We start from the raw sequence: 18,094 nt of genomic DNA on the forward strand, positions 1-18,094 counted from the left end.
TGCCATCCAGTGGCAGAGAGAGAAAGTGACGGGGCAACTTTGTTCCTTCCTGAACTGATATTTCATGACGAAAAGAGTGGATGTATAAAAAGAAATATTTGATGTCAAAATTCACAACTGTGATTTAGGATTTTGCTCTGCAGAATCTGAGAAGATGTGAGAAAGGAGAAAATAATGAGCAGTGGAAAAAAGGATGGATGTAGTCGACGGAGAAAATAGTCCAATAATGAAGCAAGAAAACAAGAAAACAAAGATGGTTAAAAACGTGGTTCAAATAGTGTTGCCCCTACATATTTAAATTGCCATAGACAAAGCTGACTTCCCAACACAACCACAATATTGTTTGTAAGCAGTTCTGAATGAGCAGCATGGTGTTCACTAAATCACCATACAGACAATAAATATGAGGAGGTGATTGTCTCATCTGCTGCCCACAGGGGAGAAGTGTGTTGGTCTTCCCTGGATTAGATCATTCATCACCATCATCAGTACAGTGTGAATCACTGCGCTGCTGAGAGACATGAAAATAGCTGACCACAGTGTGTGATCTACTCCTGACTAAGGCTTTGTTAAGAGACACAAAAGAGCACAAACCCTACTTAAAAAGGTGCTTGGTGTAGCAGTTTTAACGTCAATAAATCATTATCACTATGATCTGAGACATTACAGGCACTTTTATTCTTTTTAAAAAGTTACAAAGTGCAAAAGTCTGATAAAAGGTGAGGTTAAATAAAACAGTAAGGAAAAGACTCAGGGACCATTGTTAGTCTATACACTGTCAGGGGGACAATTAAAAAAAGGAGGACCATTCACAGGAGAACAACAACAATGGAATGAACGGACACCTAAGGTTATTTAATAATGTTAAATTAAAAAAAAGTAAATATCAGGGATCATTAAAATCTGAGTTGCTCACACATTTTTTTGTTGAAGACAAAACTCAAAATAGAAAAAGAACAAAAAGAAAAAAGAAAAGAAAACACAATGAAGTCTGATAGGTAGCCTACTGTTAATTTAAATAATTTTGACAATAAAAACATTTATGCTAACATTTCTCACTTCAGAGCACCAAGCATATCTCATGTTGTTCGCTACATGTTATCTCAGTCTGTTGGATTTTCCAAGCTATCAAAATTAATTAGCCAAAGACTCAAACACACGGCACATATCAACCTCAGCTCCTCGCCCTGGCCTGTCACATTGATAGACAAGTAAACCCAGACAAACCTAGGGATCGACAGACTGATAAACATCCACACAAATATGCCACATCACTCCTGCTCATTACCCTCTGGCCTCAGCGGGCGAGTGTGTGTCTTCCAACCTCTCCTCTTCCTTCCTTTGGATGTGACATGAATAACCACACTATGAATACCCCTCGCTCTGTGATGCAGCACAGCCTCCCACTCAAAAGACTTTGGGTAATTAAAATCAAGACAGCAAAAAGCTTGGGAAATAACTTTGAGTGTCAGAGTGGAAGAAAGTGAAATGAGACAGATGGGAGAAGATGAAGTGAGGCAGGGTGTGTGAGCAGCCTCTGTTATTTGGTGTGATTACTGGGAGAGAGGAGGGAAAACATGGATGGACAGTGCAGGATGGAGACTTAAGGATACACTGTGTCTCTTTCATCCCAAATGACAGCAAATAACAGGGAAGCTGGCTTTAATTTGGCACTTGAGCCAGGATTTTGTACTTCACAGACTCCTTATTACATGATTTTTGTGTGCATTTACCAGCTGTGCTTGTCTGAATGATACATTTTGCAAAACATCTCCTTCAAAATGTTGCTCTGTAACCAAACCAAGTTATTCATTAGATTTCCGTCTTTCCCAATATTGTCCCCCAAGTACCATGTGAGTCACAATGTGGTATTTTCATCTGAAAATGAGGAGTTATAAGAGATGTTATTTGCTTTGTGGAAAATTTGCATTTTACTCCCAGTTTGATTCATTCTCCACTATACACAAGGTGGATTTTCTGCCTGTGGTCATATTCAGTAGTGGAACTGAAATGAGGTAAATGGTAGAAAGACTCCATTAGTGGCTGTGAGACGTTCTTTGTTGTTGCAGCATTGTGATTTAGGTCTACTGCCGACATTTTCACAAACAAAATTATACATCATGAACTAAAACATAAAAGGAACAGAACCCATAGTTTTTCAACTTCTCGGGGAGAAAGAAAAAGAAACAAAAGCCAGTGACTGTGAGAGGAACAGAAGAAGCAGAGCACCTGGCACAGGTGTTCCTTTATCACCATCGTCTGGCTTCTCCAGATCAATTCAACCAATAGGAACAAAAGAAGCCGAATTAGCTCACAACAGGAAACAGGTGTGGTCGCTCTCCTGCCATGTGTTTGTTTTCCATGAAAGAGAAATAGGGAAAACACAGTGATAATAAAAATGTCATGACTGCATAAAAAACACATCATTAAATGAATACAATGATGACCAGCATGGACATACAGTGGTTTTGGTAATCGACACTGACTTAATTAAAGAAACCTGGATGAGAAAATTAGATGACAGGAAAAGATTGTCAAAAATCATCTAATCTGATAAATGCACTTGAACCATGTTTTGACATATGTGTCATTGTGGTGTTGGAGATAGTTTGACAACTGTTTCCTTTGTCTTATTGTATTTATAATTAGTTTTTCTTTTTAGGGTAAATTAATTGCTCGTTTGCAAACTTGCTTGCTAGGGTTAGGGTTAGGGTAAGTATGGTGGCTCAAGAGTTCAACGGATTGCAAATTCAGAAAACATTTTGTTCAGTTAGGGTCAGGGTTAGGGTTACTTGTTGTTCAGAGCCCAACTATAACTTTAGAAGTTAGAAACACTGAATAATAAGTGCATCCAAGCAGGTACAGCACTTTTTAAGTTCTTTCTTAAAGTTATTTTTGCCAGATTTTGCTCTACCAGGTAGCTAGAAAATCAAAAATGAAATGATCACTCCTCATCAGACTCAGACAGCGAAAAAGGAGCACTAACCTCATCCCTCTCTTACTTCTATTTGGCTCTCTACCAGCTCCTAACACCACTAAAAGCTCCACAATCACTTCTCTGACTCTGCCGTCTCTTTGGTGCTGGAGCTGCACGGTGAGTTCATCGGAGCTTTTAAGCTAAAAACAGCTGCTCGTTCAGAGCTGTGAGACCGACTGCAGGAGGAACTCTCTGTGGGTCCACATCAGCAATCACTGAATACTTTATTAGGAACACCTGTCCCTCTGCTTATTTGTTAAATTATTCAATCAGCATATTATGCAGTGAATGAAACAGAGTACATACAGGTCAGGAGATTTAGTTAATGTTCACATTAAATATCAGGCCAGTAGAAAGTGTCTCAGTGACTTTGACCTTGGTGTGATTCTCTCCAGAGTTTTTACTCAGAATGAAAAACAAAACAAAAACATCCTATCCTGAGCCTTGGCCAGAGGTCAGAGCAGAATGACCACACCAGTTGGAGCTGACAGAAAGGCCACGGTAACTTGGATGACCACTCTTTACAACTGTGTTGAATAAATAAATATTTAACTCGAGTTAAAGTACAAGTATCTTAACCAGAAAACGACTCTGGTATAAGTTGGAGTCACACTTCAGTAAAAGTCTGAGTATCTGCTGAAGTGTCAAAAATAATTTTCTGGTATTGAATGTACTTACATATAGAAGCAAAAGTAATAATTTAATTCAATTATCAATTCTATTTTATTCTTCCTTATAGAAAATCATTATATCCAATGTTCCTGCACCTTCTTCCAAATTTAGCATATATTTTAAGTTGTCATAAAAGGCACACTCTTTAAATCCAACAGGGGAACGCTTCTTGCAAATTTTCAAATGTGCTTTCTTGCTGTCTTAAAAAAAACCTCTTCAGAATTATTTTGTAGGAATACTATCGGAAAGATATCGGAGTAAAAGGAAACATTTTCCTTAGGAAATGTAAAGATTCTACTTCAGGACAGTCACTAAGTGTAAAGTATTTGTTCTTTGTTTGTCTTTGTACAGTGATGGTGAACAGAAAAGCATCTCAGTATGGACACTGTGTTAAACCTTCAGGTGGATGGACAACAACAGGAGACCACATCAGGCTCCACATGTGCCATCCAAGAACAAGCGGTGGATACAGACTGAACAACACTGGACAGGGAAAAGACTGGAACATAATCTAGTCTGATGGATGTGGATTTCTGCTGAGTCAGCATGTGGTCGGGTCAGAGTTTGGCACCAATATGAATCCATGGACCCAAATCTGTCCAGACTGATGGTGGTGTAATGACATAAGGGAAATACCTCAGCCAATACAACTGCTGACCATGTGCTATGGCCACATGTTACTCTCTTGTATTAGCTGCATCCAGCAGGATGATGCTCCATGTCACAGAGAAGTGGTCTAAAACATGACAGTGTGCTGAGTGACCTGAATCCAGTGGAAAACCGTTGGGATGTGGTAGAACAGGAGATTGGCAACAAGAACAGCCTTGTCACCATGGAGCTGCTGAATCCCAAAAGAAAGACAAAGAGAAAAGGGGAAAATGGACGGCTTGCCCACTATTAAAGTGCTTGAGACTGTATAAACTGTCAGAGAGCACACACACCCTCTGTTCTGTGCTGTCCTTGTGGAGGAGAGCAGAAAATAAGGTGCCAGCAACCAGCGGCTTTCATCAGACTTTCCAATGTTTTGCTGGTGACAAACAGTGGTATACAAACACACACACACACACACACACACACACACACACACATAGATTCCCCATCAGATAAGCGTGACCTTAGATGTAATGTGCAGACAGATGCTGTTCTCTTCACTTGTTTTCTCCAAAGCATTCGCCATGTTATCAGACAAACTGAAACTGTGAAAGCAACCAAACTACCTGAACAGTGAAGTTATCAAATTCTCACACATGTATGAAACTTACTAACTTGCCTTACGCACTATAATATTATCTATACCTCGACAAATAACATTCATTGTGCTGCAGGCTCCAGCAGATCTGTCTCTAACATTATAATCCTGGACAAACCAACTGCTGAAGCCAGTTGATAAATCCTGGGCCTTTTCTCCTGAAATTGAATTACAGAAACTCTTTGAGCTGTTGTATTAAAAAGCAAACACAAAGCCTTGTCTTTGTCAAGGACACTGTCATTAGTCGAGGCCAGGACAGTTCAGTCCAGTCCACAACCAATCAGCTCATGTTTTATCTTTAAAAAATAACGACCTTTTCCTTATTCATTGAGCAGATTTATTCATGTCCAAAAACTCCAGGCCTTGCTGCTAATTATGTTCTGGGTGGGTTTTTTCTTTACGGCGCTCATCCCGACGAATCATTAATGTGAGTTGAAGCTCGTCTTTTGATGACCTAACAAATCTGTCTCTGTTCAAAGATGCGAACATGCTTCAACAGTCAGCAAGACAAGAGAATAACAATGAGAGCGCAGCATTTCAAAACCCCACTATCACAGACACAAAGTGCCAGGTCCTTGTTCCTTCGCCGGGTCACAGCGCGCTGCAGTTAAGGAGTTATGCGCTCATCTTAAACATCTGCCCATCACACACTATATATATTTATATACACATATATACACACAAAGTATCTCCCCATTCACTCCTCAGACGTGTGCCAAATAAACATCATTAAAAGCAGGCAGCGGTTGCCCCCATGCGACACCCACCATGCGTGTCGGGTAAACACCACAACAGCTCATTAGCATCCAAAGTCATCAAATTACAGTGTGTGTGTGTGTGTGTGTGTGTGTTTGTGTGCATGTGTTTAAGTGAGAATTGATGACTTTTATGTAATGTGTGTGTGTGTGTGTGTGTGTGGGCAGGGCTTAGCAGCACAGAACAGAGAGAAGAAATATAGTCTAACATGCTCATGTGTGTGTCCGTGCACTTGTGTGTGTGTGTTCTCACCCTACTTCATGCATGAGCGCCTACATTTATGTTGCTTCAAGCAATAGGGAAAACAGTTCATTGTTCAATAAGCAAACTTCTGTTAAAATATTCATGAGTGGCCTCGGCGGTGGGGTGCGGCAGGTTGAGTCAGGTCGAGCTCATTTAAACAGCAGAGTGAGCTAAAACGGGAGCAGGAGCTCTGGAGAGAGCTGGTTAGTTAAGGTCAGTGATTTGAAACCTTTTGCAGCGCTGATGCAAATGTTGAAATAACAACATTTGACGGTTTGTTTGATGATTGTAAAAACATGTTCCAGGAAGCCCTTGAACAGTCTCGCATGTGTCTGTTACAACATATTCTACTCCTCAATGAAGAGATTAAAGGCTAATGCTGCACTTATGCTAAATTTTTCGTAATGCCAACAAAATCCGGTAAAAATACCAAAATCAACAATCTGTTAGTTCATCTCTCAGCACTCGCCTGGATTCCCCATCCTGTCTGACATTTAGCTCTAAGTCTGTTCACTCCCACTGAAGACGTACATCTTCTAAAACAGCTGACAAACATATTTCAATCTAAAAAAAAAGAAAAAAGTGTCTGCTTCAGGCAGACATTTCTGTTTTGTTTTGTTTTTGTTTTTTTAAGGCAATATTACCTTCACAGGGATACATTTACTGGTGTGCTATGGCAACAGGATGGGGTAATTAACAGTACTTTTTGGATAACAGTGCACACAATACAGGGTTAACTAACCTCCATTGAAGCTTTGACTACACTCAGTGCTTGTTAGTATTTTGTTGAAGATAAAAGCATAGACTACTGACAGTAGCCTTAGCATGCGTAGACTTTGCTTTACAGCAATCACTGGGATCAAATGTGGTGATTGAAGGATAAAGACTGTTTTGAGTGATTTTCTTTGAACACAGCATCATTTGCTGCTTTGGTTTGGAGTTCAAGGTTCCAGTTTCAAAACTTTCTATTCTCAATTTTCTATATGTCCTTAATTTCCAGGACATACAAAAGAAGCGATAAACGGTTTCTCTCTCCCCTTAAGACAAACAGAATGAGATAATATATAATATAATGTATAAAAACAACCTACTATATGTGCAACAGTGGCGGTAGTTGTGCAAATGGTGGTGCAAGATATACATGGTCAGAAGAGCAAATGGTACATTAAGTTGCAGGACAGATTGTAGATTATAGTAAAATGTAACAGAGTAAGTGTCCATGTGGAGTGGGCCCAGAGGCCCCGGTACCTTTTTCCTGAAGGCAGGAGGCTGAAGAGGGAGTGTGAGGGGTGGGAGGTGTCACCAGCGATGCTGATGTCTATGAGGGAGGGCAGAGGGGCATCGATGCTGGATCTTGCTGGCTGGATGAGTTAGTGGAACAGCAGAGGTCTATGAGGCAGTTTTGGTGAAGTGGCCACAGTTGAAACTGGTTGGTTTTAGGCCTAATAACAACTCAAAAAGTGTTGACAAGCTGGGTAAGTACAGTAAGTGGTGTTCATATTCAAGGATCCAAGAGAGCCAGAAACAGAAAACAGAAAAATGGACCAAAAAACATCTTGAAAAACATCACTCTACAGGAAAGCTTTTAGTTCACCCATTTTATCCCATAAATCAGTATTTTTGTTTTGTCTCCTACACTTTTAAATTCATTTCGATATAAAACAAACAAACAAAAATTGTATTTTATCATTTTAGATATACAGTACTTTGAGCTGCACCTTATGAAGGATTGTTACTATGAATACAGTTATTATTATGATAAATTGTTCTTATTAAAAAGGCAGGTGTGGGTTAGGGGTTATATTGAACAACTTTCATTAAGATCAGTTGGGCGCCATCTTGGATTATGGTGTCACATGCTCGTAAAACATCTGTGCACACAAGCAGGAAACAACTTGGTGAAGTATATTATGTGTTTTTTTTCTCCTTGTTTATCTGTGACAGACTGAAACATAATGTAACAGATTCACAGATGGTAAAAAGCCATAGAGACACAGTGATGTCACTTACCGCTAGAGTTTATGTATTAAGCTGAAAAAGTCACTTTTGTTGTATAGGTTATATGTTGTAGAATTACATTTTTCTTCCTCCTGTTACTTCAAATGAATGGAAGAATTCAGTCTCTGCAGTTATTGCAGTAATAATGTGTTAAAGGTCTGAATGGAGGGAAACACCAGAGACATAACAGAAATATGAAGAGAGGTATATTCACAGTGTGTGAATAACACCTACCAGACAAAAGCCAAACACTGTTTAACATTAGGAGCTGAGCAGAGCAAACAAAAAGTGCCTCATTAAACTGAATTCTAGGACAAGTCTCAGTGAGAGCTCAAAAGTACAAACAAACCATAGAATAACTTTTCCAAATATTAGGGCTTTATTGCACGAAACATCAGCAGGTGCCTGGGTTATTTGATCCAAATATGTTTACAATACCTTTTGCTGCATAAACTCCAGTTGTACCACTGTTAGATGAAATGCAGGCCTGGAGGTAAAGCACGAGGTAGCTGCACGGCTAACTTCTCCTCCTCCACTTTCACTGTCTTCATTATACAGCAAACAGCTGGAGGCCTCAGGGAAGGTCGTGAGTGCTGATGTGCAAGTGTCTGTGTATATGCGTATGCGTGTGTGTGTGTGTGTGTGTGAGAGTCCTGAGGGAAGGTTTTGGACCTAATTGGCACCAGCATGTCAAATATTCCCGTGAACCAGGCTGGCACCCCCGTACGTCAAAACTCCCCGTTCCCAACAAACTGAGCGACGCATGAATGCGAATAAGTGTGCCGACCCCTGAGTGACTTTTAGCATCCCAGCGCTGCAGGCAATGAGGACAGAGACGGGAGGGCTGGAGCAACATAAAATCAGTTTAGAAAAATTAACATACAAAAAAAGTGTGGGGAGGTCGAAAACATCTAAATCCAAATAAAATGACTTTCTACTGAGGGTGAAGCCACATTTATCTCTCTCTCTACTGTACACACTATGAGCACAGTTTTTTGTTTTTTTTGCGCTGTCATGTGTTTGTACAATTCTACTGGAACAATCCTATAAAATAAAACCCCATCTCTGCTCTGTGTGTTCAGCAGAGTGGATGATCTGATTAGACTCTGAAACACCTCGCTGGATAAATTTAGATATTAATGAGCAGAAAAATGATTTTCTTGAGACTACTATAACTCCTTAATAAGTTAAGATGCAGAGCTCCCATTAATACCAGCCATTATGTGGAGACAAGTATGCTGACACAGAATTATTTGCTAATGAATGCGAATTAGCTTAATTAATGACCTCATTAACATAACTACTTATGTTCCATATATCATGGAGATATGGAGGGACATTAAGCAGCTCAAGTGCCCCTCGTTTATTATGTTTCCCCCCCTAATTCATATAGCATAGTTTAATATTTTATGACATGTTCTACAGTCACAGATTAGATATTTATTTCACTTTTTTAGGATGTTTTGTCAGACATATTCTTCATCCATGATTCATCTTCAAAAGCTAATGTTAGTGTTTCTATAGTTATCTTTTTTTTAATGTTTTTCTCTGAGACTTGAGAATTTTTTTTCCTGTGTACTGTATTATATGGTGATTTCATTTCAATTTTTAATCCCCCTCTTGTAAGTCAAAGGATCAAGTACAAACACTTTTATTCTTAAACACACAAAGTTTAAATGTAATCTTATCACCTTTAATTATTAATGCTTAAAGAACCTTTTGCTGTTATTTTGAGATCCTGGGTTGAGGGTACTACAGTTGTGAAGAGGATAATAAATATTTCTAACACTGTTTGAAAAATTATTCTCTTGTTTGAAATTAGTCTCACTTCCCATAATAAGTCTAATATGGTCCCTGGACATTTGGCACCTGGGCAGTGATGTAACTATTGACACTAAACAGAAGCACCTAGACTTTTGGAGGAGGTGAAAATGCTAAACCTGACTTGGATTTTAACAGAGAAAGAGGTTCACTTACTTCTATTCACAGAGTTATGACAATGCTTTTCCATGGCTGGTGTGTTTTGTCTCTTGAGCCGTCTCAACGTCCTACCTCAGTTTAAAAAACCTCATTTGGCTGCTGCAAAAACAGCGTGTGGTGTATTTTTGTGAATTAGCACACAATGTGGCCCTGCAGACAGAAATGGCTGCTCCCCCTTGCTCCTCTGTGACGTGACGTCCCCAACGCAGCTTTCTAGTCTTCATGTGGAAAAAGCAAAAGGTTCACTGGGAGGGTAAAGCTGACACCAGATCTGCATAAAAGACCTATCATCCATGAAGACAAAAAGTTGTTGTGGCTGCTGCTCCTCGGAGCCATTTTAGGTGAGAATCCAATTACTAGAGTGTTACTGAACTCTATGTGCTCACTTAACGTTGATTGGTGCTCTGATTTAACAGCTGATATCCAGTTGTGTGTGAACAAGAGGGATGGAAATGACATTAGGAGGAGCGGAGCAGACAGCTGATATCACTGTATATTTATGTTATATTGACCAAAAGTAAGTATTGTTTTGTTTTATTGCTTTTTTTGTTGCTTCTTTGATTCACTCGCTTTCATTTATGGTTCTTTATAGTACGCATCCACACTATTAACCTGCTTTTATTTATGTACTTTTTATAGTAACTGCCATTAACTTCCATGATAAGTGCTTCAGTAAGACAAGCAGATATATCATGCTAGGAGATAGACTGTGCATGGCTGTGTGTCTGTGTGTGTGTCAGAGAGTTATTACACTGGGTGCTGACAGCTGCTAGAGGAGAGCTATGGCCAGAATGGCCTGCTATCCTTTAGGGGAAGCATCATTTCAACATTTAACTAATGACTGATGGCCAGGCAGCCAAATGCATGTCCTCTCCAGTCCCCCCCCCACACACACACCACACACAGAGACAGAGAGGTCACCTCAACCCACCACAGCTACTGACTGGTCACTTCATGCACATACACACCACACAAACCTGAACATGTGTATATAAAGACATGGTAGGTTTAAAATCTGGTAACAATTTTTTTAAGTTGCTGATTTAAAGCTGTTTTAATTCCTGCAATCTAAATGGAAACTTTTTTATTAATTTTGACATGGTTGATTCAACCTCTTCAGTTGGTGCAGATATGTTGGAAATAAAGTCACCAAAGTCCACATGCTTTTTATTTATTTTTTTATGTTAAAAAGTTTTTAATTTGAGCTGCCCTAAAGTGATCAGGGTCCAACAGCTGATCACACTCAGTGAAAGCACCTGCAGGTGACTGACATCAGTGACAGGTGGGGAAGAGCAGCTTCTGATGAGCAGCCAGGCTGCGTTCACAGGTAAAAGCTAAAAACAAACAGACAAAAAAAACCTAAAGGCAAAGCAAATGTATTTGTATTGCACATTATCATAGGCTACATTATTCAACGTGCTTAGCGGATTTTTTTTAAAGCATGAAAACAGAGGTAAAAGCACAATAGGAACACAGTGCGGGAACAATAAAAAGACTATACAACTATATAACTATTACTATAATGGAAACGAAAGATGAAAGATTAAATAGAGGCAAAATAAAATAGAGCCATTTTTAACCTCATTGGAGTTACCTTCTACTATAGACTCCACAAACCTACTTGGCTCACATGGGACATTTCCGAAATATATTTATGGCCCAGACTAGCTATTTAGTAAATTGTAGCTTGACAATATAAAATGTGTCAAGTCAATTTTCTATCCGACTTGAAGCCAGTGCAAAGACCTGAGAACTGGGCTAAGAGTGCTGTCTCTTCTTTTAGTGAGAAAAGACATTAAAGCATTTTTGAATAAACTGCAGCTGCCTAATGGTCTTATGTGGTGAACTGGTGAGGAAAACATCGCAATAATCAATTCTGGAGGATATAAAGTCATGAATAGGCTAAGTTTGTCTAAGTCTTGATTAGACACAGTCTCTGATCCTAGTTATGTTTTAAATGCTGTGTCCACATACAGTCACGTATCCACTGATTGTTATTGCCATTGTTGGTAAGAATTATTATAACCCCAAGTCGACTCACAGTATCCCACTAATATACCATCATGCACTGTGCTCACGTAGAAAGACGTTTAAAACAGTGCTGTTTTCCTTCACTTTATGAAACTACCTTCAGACTTTGCATGTTGCTCTGGCTCAATTTACTTACTAATCTAGGAGAAACATTGTAAGTTCAGTAACTTCATTTTAGCATTAAGAGCTGAGGTGTAAAGTAACACCAATGTCGACTTGTCTCTGGACAATAAGATAACTTTGTAGCCTACGATCTGTTCAGACTTTTTCATAAACTTATGGGCTTGAGTGTGTGCAGTGTGTGTAACATGAACAGACACACACACAGACACACACACACACACCCTGAAGTGGACAAGGAGACAGAGCGGAGCTGTCAAACCATGTCACCATTTTGTCACAGTGTACAAATGGTAAAAGGTGCCACGTTTGGCGATGTCTCTTTTGGGCAAGACTAAAAATACACTGAATCCATCAAGCAAAGCAGCGGGGTAGACAGAAGCGTCTGAGTGACTCCGAGGTGTCATTTACAGAGTGTCGCTTCAAACGGCCTTTAACTGTATGAAAGTTCGTGACACTCTTTCCTCGTTGCTCTGTTCTGAAAACAGAGCGTTTATGAACAAAGAGGAAGAAAGTAAGAGCGTGTGAGTTACAGAAGGGATACACTTCACATTCAGACGTCAGTGCAGATCAGTGAGTGAGGCAGCTTCTCCAAAGCCAATGAAGGAAAAAAAACTCACTTTGAGTTCAGGAACAGCATGTGTTTGACAGGTTCTCTGCAGGAAATGTGTTAAGGATGAAATGCTGCTTTTCTTGTCTGAGCAAAAATTGATTTCTGCTTCTTTGAAGATAAAACACATTATCTTGATTTTTGTTATTGAACTCTGAGTTAACAGGTTTGGATTGTATTTTGTGTAATCACAAATGATGCATAAAAACACCAAAACATCATTCATTTGGCCTTAATTTTGCATATTCATTCATTTCCTGTGCAGAAAATAGCTATACAACCATATGGCTGTAAATGTGAGTTTACTTACAATAATCACACCTCAATCAAAATGTAAATTAGAAGTAAACAACAATTGCGACAGCCTTGATTGACAACATTGACTAGTGACTCATTTACACACAAATTGCAATTTAAAAACTGCGAATAGCAAACTTAAAGTGAGAACCGGGGAGAACAAGGTGAAAGGACTATTTCCCTAAAGAGTTCAGGTTTTCATTTATAATTACCTTTGGATATTTATTCCTTCCATTCAAAGTTTTCTGCTACCACATTTCTTTTTAAATAAAGAGGTTATTTCCTATTTTAATTTAAACTATTTCGCTCTTCATCACATTTTCCTTGGATATCTCCCAAAGAACATTTCACAGGCACAGAAGTACTGTCACTTTATGGGCTTGTGGCAAGGTGATGTCACCAGATAGATGGATATTTCTACAGCTTAATTTTTTTTTTTTTTTTACTGTGGCACAAAAAACTTGTCATCTACAACCTGAAAAGAACTGAAATTGTGCCATTTAAGTCCAAATTGCACTGGACGTACAACTTTGTGAAAAGGAACTCCATGGGTGATGTACTGAGGAAACAATTTTATGTATCCACAAGTAAAAGGCCCTCGACTGCATTTTGAAAGTTGCCGTTTTCATCTCAGAGGTGAGATAGATAAATATATCTCCCCCCAGCCAGCCACCCCCCAAAAAAAGTGAAAAAGAAATATTGGCTATAAAAGTGGCAGCAGGCTGTAGCTGACTTTTTCAAGGCTTTATTGGGCCGTTCCTTCTTCTTTACTGCTGAGCAACATCAAAATATGTGTTGCTGGTACAGTATTTCAACACACACTCCTGGTTCCCAAACATTTAAAAAATATCAAATCCATTAATATATTTCTCCTTAAGATCTGACCTGTAACACACTTGAGGTAGAAATATAAATCACTTACCTGAAGAAAAAGTCACATGAACTTGCAGAGGTCACAAAAAAGAAGTGTAAAAATGTCTTGATACACCTCCTTATTGGATTGATTCCAGTCAACACAGAAGGAAATTTAAGATTTGGTTTGGATGTATAAGATGCCAAACCACCCACTTTCCTGTTCCTACATCGAAGAGAAATATCCTTGGGCGAGAAAGACATGCAGCTAACCCTGACCTTTGACCTCTGTAGAGGTGAAGGGGGAAAAGAGAAAACCCTCCCAGCTGGTTTTAAACCTAACACAAAGTCTCACAGTGACCTCATGTGGTTGAGCAGTGGTACTGCAACAAAGAGCCAAAACACACTCCAGTCAGTGTTGTAACAGAACCGTGCATGGACAAAAGACACAAGAGCAAAAATACCTAAGATTAATTTACTTAAATTTAAGAAAAATGTACATCACGTTATCCTTTACAATAGACATGTCTTTTAAAAACTCAGTGTTTTTGTTTTCTTCACTGTACATTTCAATAATTTGTATGCAGAGCACCGTCACAGATAACAAATGAATTACCCATTATGATGATTGCAGTGTTTCACTAGTGACACTCAGGCTTTAATTTGCTGTTCACTGGCTGTACCATGACGACTTCTGTCTCAATCCAATAGATTCAATGACTTTTCAATCATCTTTCCCGGTCAACTATAAATCAATGCTTTTTCAACAACATGTAGCCTAGTTTCCTGGTCAACTCTAGATCAATGACTTCAACATGCAGTATCATCACTGGTCAACCATGAATCGATGCTCAATCAATCATAAGCAGAACTATAAATCAATGTTGTTTCAATGAACTGTTATCAACATTATCTTTTGTCGGTTTTCATCGCTATCAATCAATCAATCAATCAATCAATCAATCAATCAATCAATCAATCAATCAATCAATCAATCAATCAATCAATCAATCACTCAATCACTCAATCAATCAATCAATCAATCAGACTTTATTTATAGAGCACTTTTCATACAAATGACTTGTAGCACAAAGTGCTTTACACCATAAAAGCAGACAAAACAAAGCAAAAATAAAACCCAAAGTCACACAACTGAAGCATTATCTTACTCTCAACAATTTGCCTTTAGTAGGATAGTTATAGTTTATTTCGGACATGTTCAAAGAAATAAATCATAATACAGTAATGGACAGACATAACAAATAAAAACTTTGCAAAGACAACACATGAACAAAAATAAGATTAAATAATTGAAAATAAAGATAATTTGATTTTTTGTTTGTTTGTTTGTTTGTTTTCATATCCGAAAAGGAGTGGGAAGAAGTAAAACTTATTTACTGACACCCCTTGTTCATAAATGATCTATCAAGCTTTCTTGTCATTATAATCTATACAATTAATTTATGAGTTTATCTCGCTGGGTTTATTCTAATATATTATCACTAATCTTTATCTCTCTAATATATAAGTGAATACATATATAGATGTATTCTAACATACTGTATTATCACTAATCTTTATCTCTCTACAGTATAGGCATATACATATACAGGGCCGGCCCCTGGCATAAACACTATGCGGTTGTTTAGGGCCACAGCCGTTAGGCGGGGGGCCACATGATCAGAAAGGTACCGGGGTTCATTCAAGTCATTTAAACATCCTGAGGTCTGCACGCACGCTATGAGCTTTATATGTAATTTGAAGTCAATATCCAGCTTCTTTTATCTCACATTTGAGACATTTGGTGAAAATAGAATGGCAGAATGACAACATTTGTGCTCAAAAAGTAATCTTACAAAATTTCATTTTAGACTTGTTTTCTACATTTATCTATTACTGTATTCATATCCTATTTCAAGCACCAAAACAGTTCGTTCTCATGACTGAAGGTGTGTTTTCACGAGGGATTTGAAATTTATCAAAAAGCAGACCTCAAATTTCCAGCATTTGGCCTAAATTATTTCTTTATACAGTGTTCTAGGACAAATTGAAATTGGCCTCAGTGTGCTTACAGCAGAGGTTCTAATATTTAGACATAAAACACTTGAGTATTGTTACATCTGCAAGTATCTTAAAAAGATACATTTAAGAAAATATATTAAATTCAAGAAAATGGCCTCAAACCTCAGAGGGCATAAACATGTCTGTATTCAGTTTTAACCAGTGATTTGGTGTTTGTGCTTAGAGTGCAGGGCCACAAACAAAAATCTTGTTTAGGGCCACCAAAATCCTAGGGCTGGCCCTGTACATATAAAGACATATACAAACACATACATTCATACATACAAAGACAAACTGAAGGTAACACCAACAGAGCAACAAATAAACTAAGTGGGTAAATACCCAAATAAATAATAATAAGTACCTTGTGGTTGTCAAACACCCGTATTCCTATACATACTGAAAATAATTTCTTTGTACTTCTTTTTGAACTGGATTATTATTATTATTATTATTATTGTTTGGACATTCTTTTAACCCCACATTCAAACTGTTCCATAGATATGAACACAAAAGCTCCTTCTTGTAGATTATTTCAGTAGTTTTGACTGTAAGAAAAATGAATTTGTGTGATCCCTACCCTGCCCTATGAATGACCCTTATTGCTTTCTTTTGCAGAGTGATGAGTGGATATATTGTGCTTATGTAATTATTTCCCCAAACCTCTGCACAGTAAGTTAGATAAGGAAGAACTAGTGCACAGTATAGAATGCAGAGTGTTTTATGATCCAGAACCTGTTTTGCTTTATTTAATACTGCAATGCTTCGTGACACTTTGGTTTGTAGGCTACATGCTTAATATGTGATTTCCAGCTGATTTGATCATCTATTGTAACCCCCAGAAATTTGATTTCATCGACTCTTTCAATATGAACCCCATCCAACTGAATCTGTGTTTGTGTATTAGATCTGCAGTTCCCAAAGTATTCTTGTTTTGTTCAAATTTAATGACAGTTTATTTCTATCAAACCATAGTTTAAATTTAATTAATTCTGTGTTAATCTCTTGCATTAGGAGTTGTAGATCACTACCAGAACCAAAAATACTTGTGCCATCTGCAAATAGCACCAAATAAGTACTTTTGATACCTTGCATATGTCACTGTTGATATAGGCCTATAAAATAAACAATTTAGGGCCCAACACTGACCCCTGTGGGATGCAGCAAGTAATGTCCAAACATGCTGAACAATAATCACCCAACTTCACAAACTGTTTCCTGTTGTTCCTCACCCAGTCCAATACTGTTCCCCTGATGCCATACTGCTCCAGTTTATTGATTAATATGTTATGATTTATTGTGTCAAATGCTTTTTTTTTTAGGTCTATAAATATTCCAACTGTATACTGCATTTGTGATTTCTTCAATGGATTCTATAGTGCCAGTGATGTCATTCGATTAGATCCGAACCCGTATTGGCTTTCAGTGAGTAACTTGTGTTTGTCAAGTCGATTATTGAAGAGTTTTTCTAAAATTTTAGAGAATTGAAGGAGTAATGAGACAGATCTGTAGTTTGCGAAGTGGTGTTTGTTCCCAGATTTATACAGAGGTATAACTTTTGCTATTTTCATTTTGTTTGGTACTGTACCAGTCTGACATGATAAGTTACAGATGTATGCTAATGGTTTAACAATCCTCTCAATCACACTTTTCACAACAGACATATCAATGTCCTCACAGTCAGTAGATCTCTTATTTGTGCATTTTGAAATTATATCTATAATTTATTTCTCCTCAACTGCTGTAAGGAACATTGAATTCAGATTTTTTTCAATTAGTCCAGAGTCCACTTGTTGTGTTGTTTAAAATATCATTTGTAACTGTGGCACAATGGGAGGTTATTCTGGTGGGTCTAGTGATTTTGGGATATAAATTCATGCTCTATAAAGTCATTGGTCATTTCATGTTTATTTGGACTGAGGAATATTGAAGTCTCCACAGATGAAAATTGTTTTGTGACTTAGTTTTGAGAACATTCCCTCCATCCAGTCACTGAACATTTCAATACTCGACCCAGGTGTTCGATATAAACAGCTTATAATTACATTTCTTTTTTTTTCTTTGTATGTTTTGATTGATATACATTCCAGAACATTGTGAACAACCGTTGACATATCTATCACCCTGTAGTTTAAGGATTTGTCCACAAAGATCGCAACTCCTCCTGCACCTTTGTTTTGTCGATATGCATTTTCATACCCTTCCAGCCCATAGTTCCCCCCTTTTTCTGCGTTGATCCATGTCTCAG

Source organism: Trachurus japonicus, chromosome 23 (assembly GCF_045865225.1).
Source record: "Trachurus japonicus isolate A0001 chromosome 23, Traja_1.0".
Classification (NCBI taxonomy): domain Eukaryota; kingdom Metazoa; phylum Chordata; class Actinopteri; order Carangiformes; family Carangidae; genus Trachurus; species Trachurus japonicus.